Source organism: Hyperolius riggenbachi, chromosome 3 (genome assembly GCF_040937935.1).
Source record: "Hyperolius riggenbachi isolate aHypRig1 chromosome 3, aHypRig1.pri, whole genome shotgun sequence".
NCBI lineage: Eukaryota > Metazoa > Chordata > Amphibia > Anura > Hyperoliidae > Hyperolius > Hyperolius riggenbachi.
Genome location: NC_090648.1, coordinates 261,114,858 through 261,133,220, shown reverse-complemented (window position 1 = coordinate 261,133,220; position 18,363 = coordinate 261,114,858). Strand labels below are relative to the sequence as shown.

The window sequence follows — 18,363 nt, the reverse complement described above, 5'->3', positions numbered from 1 at the left end:
ACCCAACTTACTCGCCAGTTTCCCCTATAGCCGCTAATTGCATAGTGGCGCCCAAATTACCAAGAGGGAAACAGGAAATCTGGGTGCCTGCTAGTGGTGGAAGTTTGAGCACCCCACAATAGCGCCCCGCAATACAAAATACATCTAAAAATAGCAGCCACCTATAGCGATGCCTGAAAATGGGCACCCATGGCCCTACATGAAAATTTCCATTCTTGCATATATTTTCACTGTATTTGCAGCAGCAGCAGGGATAGTTAAGGTTAGCTGTGGGGGTGAGGGTATAAGGTTAGCAATGGGGGTGGGTGGATAAGGTTAGCCATGGGTGGGGAAGGTTAAGATTAGCTGGGGATGGGAGGGGAAGGTTAGCCATGGGGAAGGGGGTTAGGGACAGAATGTGCTGCAGGGCAAAAAGCCTAAGCAGCATATCTGTAAACTGATTTGAAGTAAACTGTCATCCAAGTACTTACAAAAGATAATTTCAGGTGACATTTCTCCTCTCTGTATATGTAGCTAAACTGCTTATCAATCCTGATCCTGCAGGGCTAGTCTCAGTTTGGAATCCTAGCCAAAATAGCCTCTCTACATGCACTCTCTACACCTTTCCAGAATTTGATCTAATCTAATATCCTATAGTCCAAGTTCCAGTGAAACTAAGGCTACTTTCCCACAATGCACGATGCATTGCGCATCCTGAAAAATAGGATTGCAGCGCAATTGTATTGAAAAGTCACATTGCGTGTTACAAATGTGATGCAATTCATATGGTGAAGCATACATTACATAAAAGTATGCTTCACTCCATGCTGCACATCATTCTGATGGAATCCGCACAGCGACACTAACACGCAGATGTGATTATGTCATTGCAATATAATTGCATCATGTTGGATGATCTTGTCTGTCCGATTCACTGCAATAGATGCAGTACGAAAATATTCAAAAGAAACAAAACAATAGCAGAAGAATTGTTTGCCTGATTTTTTTTTTATACACAATAAGTATTGTATTCACTACCAGCTGCAGTTGAGGGAATCCCGTTTAATGCCCTGCAGCTTTTGCTTGTTTGCCCTCACCAAGAATTGACCAGTGTATAATTGTAATGGTAGATTTATCATAGCAATACAGTGTACTGCTTCTCTTCCTTCAAATTAGGAATTAGCACACATGCTCAATATTAGGAATGAACACACATGTTCAGCAGATAATCAGTCACACCCACGTTTTTCAATATTGTGCTTTACTTGGCTGTCCATATTTAGCATCATAACACTGCAGTTTGATTGCACATGATCTAACGGAGTTACAGCCTTGCTGGATGTCATTCAACCCCTGGCTAGCAAACAAGGTGATTGTGATGAATACTCTAATCGTGACGCTAGTGGTACCAACCAAGCATCTTATTGTCAGCAGTACGGCTCCACCCAGTGGCTGGCAGGGATGAGCGAGTACCATGCACGTCTAAAGGGATACAGGGATGCCTTCTCTCTATTTTTCACGTACTGAGGAAAATGACACTTCCCAGTCGGAAAAGCATCACTAGGTAGATGATAACTAGCAGTAGCTGTCCGCTTTCTGCGTCTCCAGCTCACAGTCATACTGCCTACACAGGATCAGGTCGAGTTCTGCACCATAACATATGAAGAGCCAGCAGTACCATGATGAACTGGGGGGATGAGAGGGATGGAGCTGCGTAAAACGGGATTGGAGGGTACCAAATGCGACGCTATCATAATATCCGTCTGAGCTTCCCCGTTCTTCTGTGCTGCTTGACCGAGCCCAGAGCACGTGTTGCTGATGACGAGGGGGCGCGGGAAGTGTGAAGAGATGAGTGAATTTGCCTCTAAATATAGCACGGCTTGCTTCCACACGTACCCTATAGAGGCAAGCACCACCTGACTCACTGCTTCGCACTCTGCTCTGTCATAATTACCGTTCTGAAGCTATCCTTTCCTGTTCCTTCACGTAAATACCATACATACCAAAGCTAGAAGGATTATTATTATGAAAATACAAATATAAGAGACATCGCACACTAGATTTGCTGATGACAGAGTAACCAGCTAATTCACCTGCACTAAAAACTCTGTGACTGAATTATACAAAGGTAATCTAGCTAGCTTTTAATTAAATGAAAATGTTTTTTTTTTCTTTGAATGACTTCTTTTATTTTAATGTGGAAACAATTAAATACCGCTAAGGAGTGTATGCACCAAACTGCTTAAAGGAATACTTAAGTAAAAAAAAAAAAGATTTTTACTCACCTGGGGCATCCCTCAGCCCCCTGAAGCTGTATGGTGCCCTCGCAGCCTCGCTCCGATCCTCCTGTCCCCGCCGGCGGCTACTTCCGGGTTCGACGACAGCCGCCGACAGGCTGGGAACGCGAGTGATTCTCCGCGTTCCCAGCCGCTATATCACACTCTATGCTGCTATAGCGTATACAGCCGCCGACAGGCTGGGAACGCGAGTGATTCTCTGCGTCCCCAGCCGCTATATCACCCTCTATGCTGCTATAGCGTATATGTTATACGCTATGGCAGCATAGAGGGTGATATAGCGGCTGGGAACGCGGAGAAACACTCTCGTTCCCAGCCTGTCAGCGGCTGTCGACGAACCCGGAAGTACCCGCCAGCGGGGACAGGAGGATCGGAGCCAGGCTGCGAGGGCACCATACAGCTTCAGGGGGCTGAGGGATGCCCCAGGTGAGTAAAAATATATATTTTTTTTTACTTAAGTATTCCTTTAAGCAGAATGTATTATATGCAACTAGTAAAAAGGCCCGTCAGTTAAAAACGGGCACTAGGTCACAGCGCCCCCCCCCCCGCAATGCGCACACATATGCGTCCCGCTTGCTCGCTCCCCACCACTGTCTGAAGTATATGCATACAGGAAGCTGCTTGCTTGGCAGTTGGAAAAAGCTGTTATTTCCCACATGCAATGAAAACCTCCGTGAACCACACACAGCAAACTGTCAGGTCCGGCCCTGTGTCCTAACTGCCCTGGCTGCGCACATGCTCAGTACAAAAAAAGCCAGGGACACACAACCATTCAGTTGATGACACAGGGACACTTGTATTTTATTGTATAGGATGCATTATGGTCTACTCATGGTGTGGTAAGACTTTTTACACATGCAATTCTACTTAAAAGAGTGAAGTGCATAGTCTCTTTTGTTACTAAGGGCTCGTTCACACTAAGGGCGTATTTGCCCTTTTTTTAAACGCGAGTGATTTTCAAAATCGCCCTGAGGGCCCTTTTCCACCTGCAGTCGCTAGCGTTCACGCTGAACGCTAGCGATTGCTGAATCGCAAAACCGGCGATTCCCCGACGTTTTGCGGCCGCGATTTTGCTATGCTATGCACTGCATAGCAAAATCGCGGCAAATATCGCTCCGCCGCGCGTTCGCGTTCGGGTAAAAAACGAATCGCGGTAGTGGAAATGACCTACCGCGATTCCTATGTTAAAAAGCAAACTGTAGCGATTGTAAAATCGCTAGCGGTTTGCGACTTTGCGATTCAGCCAGTTTGCCACTTTGCGATTCAGCCACTTTGCGATTCAGATTGCGCTGGTGGAAAAGGGCCCTTAGAACGCTTGTGCAATGATTCTCTATGGCAGAGTTCACATCTGAGCGGTTTATTTCCGATCCACTCAGAGAAGCGCTGCATGGGCCATTTTTGAGGCGATTCCGCCTCAATGGAAGGTATAGGAAAACCGCAAATCGCTCATAAAATCGATTTGTGCAGCGATTGCGTTTGCGTGTTTAAGAATAAATACATTGTATTTATTATTTTCAGGGTCAAGAGTTCACTTCCTGACTTGCGTCAGGGAGTGAATTACAAAACGGGTCGAAAACGCTTAGAAAACCGCTTAGCACAAAAACGAATCCCCCACCCAAGGGCCAGAAATCGGAAAAAAAGACGCGTCAAAAAAACGCCCAATGCTAACGGCCACGCGAATGGAACATTATGTGAGCAAGGCCTAAATGAAGTTTGAATAACAATATGGTGGCTTTAAATCACAACCTCCACAGCTCTTTCCATGCAACAGTGTCAAACAATGTAAGAATGTTTCTTTCCTAATGCCTCCATGGCAGCACCTACGGGTTAGTTGCCCCGCCCACTCACCCCATAGGACAGGTAACTAGATAAGTTGAAGCCACCGCCCCTGCTACCTGTCTATGTTTTTCGTCCTCACCTCGGACACGGTAACTGCGGTGCACCCGACCGACCATCCTGGAGGGTGGTTTTTCTTTCCCCAGGTTCAGCCTCTCCTGGGAAGGGCCCTGTGTGCTCCAATGGTCCACCGGTGGCCAGGCCCCCGTTCTACTGGTCTTGGGGGGTCCTTACGGCATGGCTGCACTTCAGGGGTTGTCAGGTAAAAAGGCTAAAAGCTTTTTTTTACAGCATGCCGGTAATTCCTTGTGTTCCTAAGGACTAACAGTCCGTGGTAGTGCGGGTCGGTGAGACGTGGCGTGCGTTCCACCTCTTTCTCTCTTCCTCCTCCAAGTTCCCTCCTCCTACGTTCTATGCGTTCCATTCAGGCGCATAGAGGTCGCGTCTTCCGCATACGTCACTTCCGCAAGGCGGAGGGGACGCAGCGGGGACGCCCAAGGGGAGGGAGCGGCAGAGCGGCAGAGCGAGGTAGGACGTTTTTATTGAACACTATGCAGGAGCTATGTACATTATTAGGGAGAGCATAGCCCTCACGCTAGCATTTGTATTACAGATGGAGGAGGGGGGAGAGGAAAGAGAGGACACTGCCTCACAAGTTGAGGAAACAGGAGACCCAGACGCACATAATACAGACCAACAGTATGATAAAAGGTAGGGTGCACCAGGTGAGTATACTTAGAGGTACTAGGTAGGGGAAAAGAGTGCAGAAGCTAAAGGACTTATCCTTGTCCCCTGACAGCCCCAGAAGATACAACCAAGACAGCAACTATCAAGCATATTATAGGGAACCCAGATCACCGCAGAGAACACAAGTAGATTATTATGGCTACAGATCTAGAAGCAGATCCCCACGAGAATACGACAGATATCGATATCATCACCATCACAGATCATCAAGACATTGCTGGTCATGTGGAAGAACTCCACTTCCAGGGAAATTAATGTGTCACAGATGCTTCTCACAAATGCCATCCGAACAGCATCAGCCTATGGAGGTGGCGGAGCTAATCAAAAAGGCGGTACAGGAATCTATGGCGAATTACATAGCCACAACAGCACAAGCAACACAAATAGCGCCGACTCCCCCGGCACCACAACCAGAAGGATCTGACGAGGAGGACATACCAACAGGATTCGATTTCTCATTGGTGGAACCCTACGTCAGGGCTGTTAGACAAGCCATTGAGTGGGAGGAGGAACAGGAGCTTCCTGATTCCAAACAGAAAAAGACATATTACAAGCATTTGAAGAAAACCAGTATATACTTTCCATTCATGGACGAGATTGGCGACATCATACAGGAGGAATGGAGTAAGATGGACAAGAAGCCCAGTATGAGCAATCGCCTAAACAAGTTATACCCTTTACCTAGTGAAAAGACTAAAACCTTGGAAGAAGCCCCAACGGTAGATGCTTCAGTCATGAGACTGGCAAAACACGTTACCTTGCCTACGGAAGATGCAGTCTCATTCAAGGATCCAAACGATAGAAAGATAGATAATGATCTGAAAAGAGTCTACACAGTAACCGGTGGGACTCTAAAACCCGCAATAGCTCTAACGTCAGTGAGCAGAGCTGTAAAGGCCTGGACTGAGAATTTACAGACGGCAATTCAAGCAGACACGGACAAGGAAACACTTATTAACTCTCTACAAGAGTTCAACTTGACGGCCGACTTCATAGGGGAGGCGGCGATAGATATAGTGAGAAGCTCAGCAAGAACAATGATATACTCAGTGGCAGCACGTAGAGCGCTATGGCTGAGGTCCTGGTCAGCAGATAATATGTCAAAACAAAACTGGTGCAGAATCCCATTTGACGGGAAGACACTATTTGGAGATAAAATGGACTCGGCGATCTCGAAGGTCACAGGCGGAAGATCAGGCCTAATACCGCAGGATCGAAAAACAAAAAGATTCCCCTCTGGTCAACAATTCAGAACACAACAGACTAGGTTTCGAAATTCAAAATCGTATAAACCAGGCAAGGAGTTCAGAAGGAACTGGCAAGGAGGACAAGCAACACTGCAAAAACTTAATAGGCAGAGGGCAACAACTTCTGCACCTAGTACATCCAAGGGGTTTTGAGGGTGCGCCCGCCCACCTGTGCCCGGTGGGGGCGAGACTCCATTTTTTCGGGCACAGGTGGGCGGAGCACATTCACAATCCCTGGGTGATCGACACCATAACCAAGGGGCACCGATGGAGCTTCAAATCCAACCCTCCGAGAAACTTATTTATACAAACGAAGCTTCCAACCTCACACGACAAACAAAGAATACTCATGTCCTATATAGAAGAACTAATCCTGAAGAAGGCCGTAGTTACGGTTCCACACGAAGAGCAGGGTACAGGACTATATTCACCACTGTTTTTCGTGAAGAAGAAAACAGGGGACCTAAGACCAGTACTGGACTTACGAGAGTTAAACAGGCACATAAAAGTCCACCATTTCAAGATGGAGTCATTACAATCAGTGGTAACAGCAGTAGCCACAGGGGATTGGATTCTATCCATAGACTTGGAGGATGCTTACCTCCATATACCCATTCACCACAAATTTCGACGATATCTAAGATTCTGTGTGGGAGAACTACATCTGCAATTTGTATGCCTACCGTTTGGTATAAACACGGCACCACGAACATTCACCAAAGTATTGGTACAGGTCATAGCCCTCCTACGCCTCAGAGGGCTGAGGACTTACCATTACTTAGACGACATAATCCTATTAGCCCAGAGCAAGGAAACCATTCTGGAACACAGAGAAACCTTAATAGATACACTACAGACCTTCGGCTGGAAAATAAGTTGGAAAAAGAGTCAGCTAACTCCATCACAAGACACAGTATTCCTAGGAGCCAGATTCCAGACCCTACTCAATGCGGTAGGGCTGCCAGAAGAAAGGAAGGAGTCCATTATATTAAGAGTACAGGAAGTCAAACAGAGATCACAATGCCGAGCAAGACAATGCATGAGCCTACTAGGAGTACTGACCTCCACCATCCTGATGGTCCCATGGGCCCAGTGGCATACGAGAGCATTCCAGTGGGGTTTCCTCACCCAATGGGACGGAGCCAGCCTGAATCAGATAATTCAGATAACATCCGCTATGAGAGACAGCCTGGACTGGTGGGAATCCATACACAATCTCTCCAGGACGCAACCAATTACGCAGAAGGATCCCCTCATACTCACAACAGACGCCAGCAGCAGGGGATGGGGAGCTTTTCTTGGTTCCAGAACTGCACAAGGTTGTTGGGGTCCGGAATATTGCAATCAACCCTCAAATATTCTAGAACTGAGAGCGGCCAGACAGGCAATACAGCACTTCCTCCCGAGTTTAACGAACGAAGTAATACTTCTCAGAATGGACAACAGAACAGCTGTTGCGTATATCAACAGACAGGGAGGGACAAAAAGCCTGAGGCTATTGCAGGAGACATCCCAGATAATGGGCTTGGCGGAGAGACACCTTCTCGGTCTAAAAGCAACCTATATTCCGGGAACCCAGAATACGAAGGCGGATTATCTGAGCCGCCACCACATATCCAACAACGAATGGACGCTCAATCAGGAGATTTTCAACAGGGTATGCCACAGATGGGGTCGCCCAGAAGTGGATCTGATGGCGACATCCCAGAACTCGAAGTGCCAGAGATTTTACTCTCAACACCCGAGCAGCCTAGCAGAAGCAGTAGATGCACTGACGACGACTTGGGACTTCAAACTAGGCTATGTTTTCCCCCCTACCCCAATGATCAGCAGGATCCTCAACAAAGTGGCAGCAGAAAAGGCAACAATTATAGCAATAATACCGTTCTGGCCGCATCGGCCCTGGTTTCCCCTATTATGGAGCCTGAAGGTGGAGCCTCCCTGGCACCTACCAGTGACGGACAGGATGCTACACCAGGGACCGATTGTACATCCAAACCCTCACAAGTTGAATTTAACGGCCTGGTTGTTGAGGGGGAAAAACTGAGGCAATCAGGATGCTCCGAAAAAGTTATAGGCACACTGTTAAAAGCGCGAAAACCTTCCACAAACAGGACCTATTATAACATCTGGAACAGGTTCATAGAGTTCGCAAATACAGAACAATTTGACGCATCTCACCCCCAGGTACATCAGGTGCTAGATTTCCTGCAAACAGGATTAGACAAACAATTAAGCTATTCAGCTATAAAGGTACAGGTCACAGCAATATCGGCATTAACAGGCCAAAGGTGGGCCACAAACCCTCTAATTGTCCAGTTCCTCAGAGGGGCAATGAAAATTAAGCCACCAAGAAAGAACTTTTTCCCTAAATGGGACCTCCCTTTGGTCTTGGACGCCTTAACCGCAGCACCATACGAACCATTGGAAGAATGTTCATTACAAAATCTGACCTTGAAAACGGCATTCCTGCTAGCAGTGGCTTCTGCAAGGAGAGTGTCAGAGATCCAGGCAATTGGCATAAAGGAACCGTCACTTACCTTTTTTGCTGATAGAGTCGTCATAAGACCTGTACAGCACTTCTTGCCAAAAGTCTCCACATCATTCCACTTTAACCAAGACTGGACATTACCTACCTTCCAGGAACAGGAATCAGGAATGCTTCACAAACTGGACATAGGACGACTACTAAAACAGTACTTGCAGGTCACAGAAACTTTTAGGAAAGCAGAAACACTATTAATAATACCAGCCGGCTATAGAAAGGGCGAATCAGCATCGTCGAGATCTATAGCAGCCTGGATAATCAAAGTGATTCAAGCCGCATACAGATCGGCTAGCCTAGAGCCTCCCCAAGAGATTTCGGCGCACTCTACCAGATCAGTCGCCACATCTTGGGCAGCATACGCCAGAGTTTCAGCTGACAAAATCTGTCAGGCGGCTAATTGGAAAACAACCCACACTTTCATGCACCATTATAAAGTGGATCCTGCCGCAAACTCATCAGTGGAGTTTGGCAGGACAGTATTGTCATTGCAAAATTTGCAGAAAGACGGTTAACTTTCTTTTGTTGTTGTTGTAAACTATAAATTTGTTTATTAAATATTGCACTGGTGCACTCGCAGAATTGGTCCCGCCCTTCATTTATATAAGAAATTTGCTAGTTAGATCCCGTAGGTGCTGCCATGGAGGCATTAGGAAAGCGGAAAATTGTATACTTACCTACCGGTAATTTTCCTTTCCTGATGCATCCATGGCAGCACATAGGACCCACCCTACTGCTCGGTGAGGTCGAAAAAGAAGTAGACAGGTAGCAGGGGCGGTGGCTTCAACTTATCTAGTTACCTGTCCTATGGGGTGAGTGGGCGGGGCAACTAACCCGTAGGTGCTGCCATGGATGCATCAGGAAAGGAAAATTACCGGTAGGTAAGTATACAATTTTCCGCTATTTTGTAGTTTCTAGTACTAAGCCCTCTCCCTGAATATTATTTGTTGCTTTGGGTCTTCACTAGAGTTGGTTAATGAAGTTGCAATATTATCAGCTGGCATTCAAATTGTATATATCTTGGAATTGGCGCAATCAAATTTGGCAGGGAGGGCATTTGATTGTCAAAATTTTGCGCCAGTGTCGATGAGCGGCTACTGGACAAGCGAGGCCGTATTCCCGCAGTATGGCTGTGCTTGTACACAGCAGGGATCGTGGCCACGATGACATATCCAACAAGTTTTCATCAGATATTTTCAGGGGGTCTATGTGTGGCAGGGGTGGTCTTCAAGAGGGTATGTGAAGCCTCTGGCGGACTCACAGACTTCCCTCTTCATAGGCAAGTATTTTTTTTCCCTTAGGGTCACCTCGGGCAGGTCCAGCATTAGGTTTCAAAATGTCCTTAGCAAACCTTGACTTTAGTGCCCCCCCCCCCCACCAGGATTTTGATCCCCACACTGGCTCATTAATCAAAACTGACAAAAAAGGCACGTTAAGGCATATTCACAAAATAGAGGAAAAATCCTAACTCGTATGAAGAGCGCAGCAATTTCACCATTACTTGTGCCAGTTATGTAGCATGTGTTGCACTAGCAACATGCACATTGCTTATATAATGCAGGCTGTGCTAATACACAATTGCAATTGACATAAGTAACACTGCCAGTGCATGGCAATTGTACACCTATTTAGTGAATATGCCCCATTGTGTTTTTGCTTGCTCAGAGATATAGCCAAGGTGTATGTGTGTGTACCTTTATTGAGAATCTGGGGGAAAGAGTTGGTTTTAGTATGCTGTGCAGTGAGGGAAAATAGAGGGGCTAGAGGGGGGGGGGGGGGGGGTAGGCTATAGAGGTTGCAAAGTGATGGATAGACAGGAAGAGGGGCTGTTAGAAGGTCTGAAAAGTAAAGATGCACGCTATTGCAAAAGGCGGAGGCTACTGATGATGCTGAGAGGTGGATGGGGAGAGTGAGTGGCTTATTGGTGGTCTGTAGGGAAGAGAGTGAGGATACTGGGGGTAGATGGGGAGAGAGGTCCAGGGCAGTTTCTAGGCTTAATGGCTCTTGGAAAAGTTGGAAAAAATGTGGCGCAAAGGCCGGTCCTGCCATGGGTACACTTTTAAAAGTACCTGAAATTACATGCATACACACCGCTGCCACATCTTTAGCAACACCTTAAACTCACATGCGGCACACCTCTCTCCCTTCCCTATACAGTTCCTTGGGGTCTAGCGGTCCCCCTCCCTTCTCCTATAAGGTTTCCTGGTGTCTAGTGGTCCCCCTCCCACCCTTGTTCAGTTTCCTGATTTCTAGTGGTCCCCCCTCCCCTATACAGTTCTCTGGTGTCTAGTGCCACCCCTCCCTCCCCTATACTGTTCTATGGTGTCTAGTGCTATTCCCTCCTATACAGTTACCTGGTTTCTAGTGGCCTTCTCCCTCTCCTACACAGTTCTCTAGTGTTCAGCCCCCCCTCTCCTCCACTATACACTTCCCTGGTGTCTAGTGGTCCTCCTTCCCTCCCTACCCAATACAGTTCCCTGGTGTCAAATCCAATTCCAAAAAAAGCTTTATTGGCAGGACCAAATACATTTTGTCTATTGGTTTCACCCTCTCTCCCCCCTATGCAGAGATCAGCACAAGGAGCGATGATAGGTAAGTGACCCACTTCTATCTTTGTTCCAGCTTCGCCGTGTAAGCCAAATCCTGAGCCAGCTGTAATGACAGCAACTTCAGTTGCATCACCCAACCTGCCATTTTAGCTGACTCGGTGTGTGGTTGTGATCACTCCATTGGCGCTGTACATCCTGATCCTTCTGTTGACGAAACATCTTAGGGGTGCCACAGGACCATGTACGTGTATGCGACAAATCTGTACTTAGGTCTCACAATTTAACTAGAGATGCCCTAAACGGTTCAACTGCGAACCGATTCACGCAAACTTCAGTGGTTCGCAATCGAACGCGAACTACATGCGAGTTCGACCTGGCCCCTATCCTACATCATTAGAGTCAACTTTGACCCTCTACATCACTGTCAGCAGACACATGGTAGCCAACTTGGCTACACTCCCTCCTGGAGCCCCCCCCCCCCCCCCCCCGCAGCATCGACCATTTCCCTCACTTGTGTGGCTGCAGCAATTAGAGAAGGGAGAGCTTGCTGCTGAGACATAGGGAAAGCTTATTTAGGCTCTTGTTAGGCTTGTTAGCTTGCACCTTGCTGATACTGCTAAAAAGCACCCCTCAACAGCTCTTTTGAGAGCTAATGTTCTATTTTTTTGTGATGTTGTGATCTATTTTTTTGTGTGTGTGTGTCCCACAGACACTTGCATATACAGCCCTGTCAGTCAGTCGCAGCTGGCCTTTGGCCCCTTGGTAATTCCTACTGTGCCACTGCCAGGCCCAGCACATTCAGTGGCTACCTGTTCACAGTACCTGTGTGTGTGACATTTGCACATTTGTAATTCCAATCACTGAATACCTGTTCATGTTTACTGCACCTGCGTTATATACCAGTCACTGCTTCTGTTCACGGTACCTGTGTGTGTGACAGCTGCACATTGTATTGATACCAGTCACTGCATACCTGTTCAGTGCACCTGTGTGACCGCACGCTGTTTTATATACCTGTCCATGCATACCTGTTAACTGCACCTGTGTGACAGCTGCACATTGTATTGTAATACCAGTCACTGCATACCTTTCACTGCACATGTGTGACTGTACATTGTATTAGTCAAGTCAGTGCATACCTTTCACCTCATCCTCCCCGATATGGACAAAACAAGAGGCAGGCCACCCGGAAGGTCTGTTCGAGGTCGCGCTGTCATGATTTCGTGCGGCCCTCGTTGACCAAAGTACAGTGTTCAGAAGAAGGCACATGCCATCAACCCTCAATATTGTCAGGACGTAGCTGATTATTTAACACAAAACACATCATCTTCCTCAGCTTCCGCACGGAAGCGTGACATATCTTCCTCCTCCTGTTCTGATTCTGGCACCCCACTTAACACTCCGTTGGCAGCCATCACCAAAGTGCCATCACCCCAGGGCTCAGCGGTGTGGAAATTTTTTTGTGTGTCTGCCTCAGATGAGAGCAATGCCATCTGTACTCTCTGCCACCGAAAATTGATCCATGGAAAGACCAAGACCTGCGTAGGGACAACTACCTTATGAAGGCACATGATTACAAAACACAAACTGCAATGGGATGACCACCTGAGGAAAAGCAGCACACAAAAGCAAAGCCACACAACGCAGTGTAAGATACCATCACACAATTATTTCTCAAAAAAGGCGATACCCAAACTGTACCGTAATGTTGAAAGGCAAGTGGTGTCATCTCTGGCACACAGCGTTGGGTCAAGGGTCCATCTGACCACGGATGCCTGGTCTGCAAAGCATGGTCAGGCCTGCCCGAAGACTAAGTTAGTCCCCACACACAGCATCTCTGTCTGCACGCCGTGTGACTGCCTGCCCCAAGACTAAGTCGGTCCCCACACAGCATCTCTGCCTGCAGGCCGCTTGACTGCCTTCTCCGCCATTACCAACAGGGTCCAGGACTCCAGGTGGATTCCTGAATTTTTAAGGCCCGCTATAATAATTTTTCTGGTGCGTGTACATGCCTGCCTAATTTTTCTGGCTGCACTGCAGGTGCAACAACAAAACAAAAGGCATGTACATGTGTCAATTCCCCTTCGTTATGTTACCTTGCCGCGGTGAAGGGGCTTGCGTATCACAATGAAACAATGACCGGCTAAATGTGTGTTGGGGGCACACATGACCCAAGAAGATAGATAATAAGGTCGTTGCTTCATTGTGGACAGACCAAATTCGATCAGCTGGACACTCAGTCACTGTTGTTCTGTCATTCAGCTACCTCAGCCCGACCATATGGGCTTTAAAACCGCCATCGCTTGCATTCTCGCCATGGTGTGCACCAGTCCAGCAAGGCCGTCTACACTACACAAATAGCTGTTTGCGGTGCGTTACACAGTGAGGTTACTCTGTCAGTTTGAAGCAGTACACTAATTACACTACCTGATAGATTTATACACATGCAAGATGTTTTAAAGCACTTTAGGCCTCCAATTTAGCAATAAAATGTGATTTCTGCCCTTAAACCTTGCTGTGCGTAAAATCCGGATTTTCCCCCGGGACTTTTGGCATGTATCCCACTCCGCCATGCCCCCTCCAGGTGTTAGACCCCTTGAAACATCTTTTTCATCACTTTTGTGGCTAGCAAAATATTTCTAGTTTTCAAAGTTCGCCTCCCCATTGAAGTCTTATGTGGTTAGCAAAAGTTCTCGCGAACCAAACTTTTGTGGAAGGTCGGAGGTTCGAGCCATTTCTAAATCTAACATAGAATATGGCATTTTTTACTTTTTCCCTTCACTGTTAGAGTTAGGAATCCAGGGGGCCTACATGACAGTTTATCTGAAGCTGGAACTGCAGCATAGGTCTCAATGATACCTAATTAGAGCTGATAAAGCTCTGTGTGGCTAAGAAATACTTTTGAGAGCAGGAAACATAAAAAATGAAATAGGTCAAGATTTGTCTGTAAATGCTGCAAAGCATTAAAAAACCTTAACCTTGTTACTGTATTCACCTCAGGCCTCGTACCCACTGTGCACATTTTCAGCATTACACAGAATGTTTGATACGCAAAGACATCAGACAGTGGTAACGCAAAATATGGTTGCATGCATTTTGTGTTCAATGCAGTATGATCCTATTAAAGTGAATCTGAACTCAGAACTTCTTCTCTGCTCTAAAATATTAGGGACAGAATTAAAACGATCAGGGAAAACAAATTCTTTGTTACAATGCACAGAACCCCCCCTCCCCCCAAAAAAGCCCTGAAAATTTACTGGATGAACTTTAAGGGCACAAAAGAAGGGTTAAAGCATTTGTCTTTTCTGTACAGCTAATGCGGTGGCTCAACTGTATCTAAATAAACAAGCATAGCTTATTTCTACAGCATTTCTATGTGGAATTAATACTTTTCGGTCTGTTCTTTGCAACAGTTCAGGTCCTCTTTATTTATAAATGAAAGGGATCTTCATCAAACCGGAGAGCAACACAAGTGTTGTACTTTGCTATAAATAATGCGCAGCCACCTGTGTTTCAAGCAGCAGGCAAGTGGGGATTAAGACAGTAAAAGCATAAAGCCTATATTTTTAACTTTTAGATACAAAGTAAGACTATTATATCCCAAGAAATTCGTACCTAAGATTAGGACTATAGGTAAAACTCCATGATGAAATGTGGGGCCATTACTAATGGTCTCCTCACATATGTTAGTCAGTTTTACCCAGGGGCGTAACAATAGACCCTGCAAGGGATGCCTCCGCAGGGGGGCCCAGAAGCCACAGGGGGCCCGTGGGGGGAAAAGTTTGAGAGACTGATGGCTAAGGGCATGGAGAAAAAAAAACGTATTCTGCTCTCGCACCATTGTTATATTGACTGCATGTGTCCACCACACAGATAAGGACTCATACACACTTTGGAATTTGTACACTGTCCCTGCTCCCTAGGGTTCGTAAAAAACATCTGTGTCACTGCTACAAAGTCCTGATGATTTCAAGTACAACCTTAAAACCAAACAAGTCACATTTTGAAAAACAGTTGTACACTTTCCCTTCAACTCCTTGCTTTCACTCTGAAAGGATTCCTAGATTCTTATCACACACCTTATGGCCACAGATTACTTTTACAACACAATGGAGCTTGTTGTCTCATGGTCCAAGATCTTGTAATAACAGTATCAATCAGTGACATTCTGAATGTTTTGCCAAAGTTATGCTGACTTTACACCATACAATTTTCTGTTACATTCTTCTGTTAGATTTTTCTGTTAGATTTTCTATTAGAATGCATAATTAGATTATTTTCTGTAGGGAATGGTCATTATCTTTGGTGCATCTTCTGTTTATCTCCTGCTGAGTAGAACACTGCCTAATTGCTCTGCAGCTAGATCGTAAGGTAGATACATTACCAACATGTTGAACTTTATCTATCTGGCAGGTAAATCTAACAGAAAATTGTATGGTCACGGTGAAAACCCAGCATTACAGTGAATAATATATCTTATGTTCAGCATGTCATTGTTGTTCCTCCATATAGCATGTGCTCTCATGTAGTAAAATAATACAGCTGTGTGTGTATGTATGTACTGGGAGCAGAGCTGCAACCAGGGACTTGTCAGCTGCAAGGGGCTGGAGGAAGCTCCGGGTAAGTAGATCTAGGGGTAGCATAGATTGCCTGACATTTCCTTTAAGTCTAAGTGTTTTTATCTGCATGGGAAAAACACATTGGTCCTCAGTTTTCCTGTGCAGAAAGTGAGGGGGGTGGGGGGCCCCATCCAAAGTATCGCGGGGGGTGGGGGCCCCATCCAAAGTTTCGCAGGGGGCCCAGTGATGTCTAGTTACGCCCCTTACCCCCTAAAATCTAAAATGCCCCCCCCCCTTTACCTTGTAAGATAATATAGCCTTTTCCCTGAGCTCCAAGGTCAGGCACTGTAGTTTAATGATAAGCAAATGGCACAAACAAAACTCTTGACAGTGCATGAGTGAGTGCTGAAAATTGCAAGAATGTCCAAAGCTATACCTGGATGTTGGTGGGAGGCAGCGGGTGTGGGCGCCAGTGAGGTGCACGGCCTAACGACCGTTTCGCATAGGCTTACGCCAAGCTTCTTCCGAGGTTAGTGCACCATCAAGAGTTTTGTTTGTGCCATTTGCTTATCATTAAACTACAGTGCCTGACCTTTCTGCTCTTCTGGTTTTTGCAACCGATCTAGTACTTGTCATGAGCACATAGTCTATTGGATGTTGTTTTTGCCTATATCTGCAGTGTTTGCCTGCCAGCTCTCCCATATCCCTGAGCTCTACTACTGCTGCTGCGCTCATGGAAGCTTTTCTCTTGGAATCCCAAACGTACAAAAAACGCAGAAAAATTTTGTGTGTTTTGTGTGTGCATTTTTGCAGTTTCATTTGTGGTTGTATTTGCCCAGGGGCGTAGCAATAGGGGTTGCAAAGGTAGCGACCGCATCAGGGCCCTTGAGCCAGAGGGGCCCTCACTCAACTACAGTATTCGCTCTCTATTGGTCCTGTGCTCATAATAATCACTTCTATAGATACTGTGAATAGTGGTAATCATTAACAAACTGTTCCCCATCCCCTTCTTGCACCTCTGACACTGCAGTTGCCATTGGCAGGTTTTGGTGCGTCGTATGAATTGTTATTTATAGAGTGCTTGGGGGGGGGCCCATTGTAAAACTTGCATCGGGGCCCACAGCTCCTTAGCTACGCCACTGTATTTGCATTTTTATGATGGTAACCTGAATTTCATACATGAACCCTCTTATCAGAAATGTTCACCAGTGGGTAAAGTTTAGCTAGGTAGTTCTGTTATGTAATGCCTGGTACACACCATACAATACATCTAATTACAGAAAATCTAACAGAAAATAGTATGGTGTGTACTAGGCATTATACTTTATCTTTATAATGCTGTGGGTGCAATATATTCAAAGGGTTTTTTTTTGTTTGTTTTTTTAGTTGGGCTCCTCTTAAGTAATCACACACCCTTTTTGGTCACAATGCACTTACGGGGGGCGTGGCTGCGGCGCGCATCAGACCAGTCGCATGTAGACGGAGCTCCGTTCTTCGGCCAGCTTTTTGTAACTTTCCCCGGAGCTTTTGCACTTTTCTTTTGCCCTATCTTACTCACCTCCGGGAGGACATCGTAGTGCATGAGAGGGAAGAAGAAACACCGCCGATCGGGTTCACAATCCACTCTCGCGGCCTACTTCCTCAGAACGCGCCCAAGCATGGCGGCCACACCTCATGGCGCACAGAGATCTTCAAAAGCTGCAAGCCCGGCAGATACCTCCCTGCAAGCCTCTCAATCCTCTCATTCTTCGGAGGCCCCGGTGATTACTAAACGAGTCCTGGATGAATCTTTGGATCGAATCTACAGCAAATTCGTGAGTAAACTCCAAACGGAGTTAAAAAAAAACACTGACACACTTTCTAAAGAAATAGCAGAGATTGGTGCCAGGACTGATGTTCTTGAGCGTAAATATGACAACTTGCTTTCGGATCATAAAGGGCTCTTAAAAGAACACAGGGACCTAAAACAGGTTGTGGGCATATTACAGCTACAATTGGAAGATTTAGACAACCGTAACAGACGTAGCAATTTGCGCTTGAGAGGTCTGCCGGAAGCTTATTCTAAATTAAGGCTCTCAGTACCTAAGTTATTTCACTCTATGCTTGAAGATGTTCCTGAAGAGGACTTTATTTTTGATCGCATTCATAGGGCTCTTAGATCTGTCCCCGGTTACGTTAGAGAAAAGGAAAGCCATGAAAGAAGTGACTGCTGTCCTCATACAAGCCAAGATCAAATACCGTTGGGGGTTCCCATTTAAATTGGTTGTTATGCAAAATGGATCTATGCTTTCTGCAACAACACCTGCAGAGGGACACAAACTTTTGGATAAACTTGGATTATCTGCTCGGGCATCTGTGTCCCCACGTTCATCTCCCCCACGCTCTGAGCGAGCCGCCTCCCCAATATGGCACAATCAAAATTCCTCTTCTCCAAAATCCCAACGGTAGTGCTTCACAAGCAGCCGACTCTTTAAATTACAAAGTGGAATGGCATGATATGCTCTACTCTCCTGTTACTGCCTTATATACTATTTTCTAACCTTCACGTAGAGAAAGTTTTCCCTGTTCTCACTATATATGTCAAAGATGTTATCGTTTGTTCTG

The 18,363-nt window shown here is 46.2% G+C and overlaps 1 protein-coding gene across 2 annotated transcripts in view; it reads left to right on the top strand.

Moving 5' to 3' along the window:
- The first annotated feature begins 1,769 nt into the window (after window positions 1-1,769).
- RELN (reelin) overlaps window positions 1,770-18,363 on the top strand; it is a 736,759-nt gene continuing 720,165 nt past the window's right edge. The window contains exon 1 of one of the 2 annotated variants that reach the window (XM_068276232.1): window positions 1,770-2,107. The gene's annotated coding sequence lies outside the window, so the exon portion shown is untranslated. The remainder of the gene's footprint in view (window positions 2,108-18,363) is intronic. The other variant, XM_068276233.1, reaches the window with a different exon arrangement.